Below are 2,354 nucleotides of genomic sequence, written 5' to 3'. Positions count from 1 at the left end.
GCCCGGGCGGCTCCCGGGCGCCTGCGGGAGGGGCCCCCGCCCCGCCGCCCCCCGCGCGCGTTCCAGTTGCTTGCTGATGATTATTTTTCCAGCAGCTGCGGCGGAGGAAGAGCCTCGGCCGCTGCGGCCCGCGCGCCGCCCTTCGCTCCCCGAACGAATGGGATCCGCGCGCGGGCTGCTCCGCCTTCGCGTCCCGTCCGCTTTTAGCCTCGCAACCTCCCGGCAGAGGTAGCAGTCAGCACCTGGGTTTGGGGGGAAACTGAGGCCTGGGTAAGTTACGTGAGCCGGAAGTCACCAGCTCCTGGAACCCCCTGGGGGCTCTGGGAATACCCTACCCAGGTTTAGGTCGCCCCACAGTATGTTTGTAATCACTGAGCCATACGCCACAGGAACATTCTAGAATTCCCAAGTCATTTAAAGTGGCAGTTTCCATTCATTGCTAAGTCCAAAGCGATAATTCCTCAGTCCAAGTTATGTCATGGGGAACATCACCCACCGCTTCCAGCGGGCACCTCCTTTTCAGGAGCTGTTTGGGTCTCAGTTCCACCTGTTCCTTTCTGCATCCTAACTCCTCATGCCTGCCCTTCCCCCGCCCCCATTTGCTTTATGAGATTTCTGGAAGCTTCTGTTGGAGTAAAGCCCCCATTTGCTTTATGAGATTTCTGGACGTTTCTGTCGGAGTAAATGTTTGCTTCCAACCTGTGGCCCATGGCGGAGTGGTCTGGTTTGTGGTCTAGGAAAGGGCTGCCTTTGCTGTACACAGTGTTCTTTTGGAACAATTAATGCTTATTCCGGGATTGACTGGCTGGGCCTTTTGTATTAAAAGCAGCAGCTAATATCTCAGGCACTGTGCTGAGCCGAATTCTCTCATTTAATCCTTTCAATAGGTCCATGAAGTAGATGTTGCCATTTTCTTTGTACAGATGAGGAAGTTGAGGTTCAGAGAGGTTGAGAAACTGGACCAGCTCACACAATGTAAGTGGAAGACGTAGGACTCAGTTACCCTATTCTGATTACTGGTCATATCCCTCTTTGATACTTTGAATCTGGTTATTTGGTTGGGAGATAGTGAATAGAACACAGGAATTTTTGTTGGGTTTTTATCACCTCAACCTCCAGGGAGCTCTGGGCCAGACCCCAATTTCTGGGAATAGAGACTTGGGTGGCTGATGCTCTCAGTCTGGAATCTTCCTTTTTCTGGCCATATGAGGTCCTGAACAGCCATATGAGGTTCTGAGTGGCTTGGGGTCTGTTGTGGAGTTTGGGTGCTTTTCACTGTACTTGAATGGGAAAATGGGGTCCTTTGAACAATTATCTGGATTCCTAACGCTGAATAGCCCCCATCCTCTAATAGCCCCCATCCTCTGCAAGACCGTGTTTTCAGATTCCCAGCTCTAAGGGGTAATGGTAAGAACTAGGGAGGTGTGTGGGGCTGTGGGGATGGGTGTTTGATTTTGAATATTAGCAGTGTCATTTATAACAGTTAATGTTATCATGTGCCTGCTGTGTGCGACATGCTGTGCCAAGTTCTGTACATACATGTTTTCTCATTGCATCCTAAGAGATGGAAAGTTGGCACCCAAAGAGGTTGTGCACCTAGGAAGGTGGAATCAGGGTTGGTATTTCTCTCCACAGGGTCCCCTGTGTCTGTGCAAGAGGAAGTCATCCAGGAGCCCCAGAAATGAGACTGCAGATGCTTGCCTTCAATCAGTGCAGAAAGCCAAGAGGTTCCTTGGTGCCGGTGGATTTTGAGAGAGAAAAGCAATGGCCTTTGTCTCCTTTGTGCTGCAGCTGTCTGCAGTTCCTCAACTCTGAGCACATTTGTTGATGGATTTCCACAGCGGGCCTCCGTATCTCCACCTGTCCTTTTGCTTCTGTACGATGCCAGTCACTGGGGCACCCACATCCCAGCACTTGGGAGGGAGAGCCATCTGCTTGTTTCCGTTCTTCAGATAAGGAGCACAGGGTACCAACCTGCTAGGTTGTTGGTCTGTGGGCACTCAGTGGGCTGGCTCAAGGTAGAGCAAAACCACTGAACTCTGGGTCTCCAGCCTCTGCCACTTAGCTCTGGGGAAGCAGGAACCAGAAGTCAGGGAATCTGATATCTCCTGGTCTCAATTTCCTGGCCTGTGAAGAACTTTGGCCTATGTGGTCTCTCATGGCCCTTCCAGGCATTATTGGAAAAATAGCTTCTATTTATTTATTCAGTTCATCTTTATTAAAATCCATCACCTGCCAGGCACCACTGTTACAGGTGGTGGAGACAAAGCAGTCAACAAAACAAAAGCTCTGTCTTCTTGGAGTTTACTTTTTAGATGAAGATGATGCCCACAATTAAATGAATTAAATGTATA

At 50.2% G+C, this 2,354-nt stretch overlaps 1 long non-coding RNA gene across 1 annotated transcript; it reads left to right on the top strand.

Moving 5' to 3' along the window:
* The first annotated feature begins 50 nt into the window (after positions 1-50).
* Positions 51-2,315, top strand: LOC105811552. The gene is made up of 3 exons (XR_001137551.1): positions 51-270; positions 888-975; positions 1,636-2,315. It is a non-coding gene; the product is annotated as an uncharacterized LOC105811552 (long non-coding RNA).
* Positions 2,316-2,354: the final 39 nt, after the last annotated feature.

This window comes from Propithecus coquereli, unplaced genomic scaffold (genome assembly GCF_000956105.1).
Source record: "Propithecus coquereli isolate 6110/MARCELLA unplaced genomic scaffold, Pcoq_1.0 Scaffold236, whole genome shotgun sequence".
NCBI classification, from domain to species: domain Eukaryota; kingdom Metazoa; phylum Chordata; class Mammalia; order Primates; family Indriidae; genus Propithecus; species Propithecus coquereli.
This window is presented reverse-complemented; position numbering and strand designations above follow the sequence as displayed.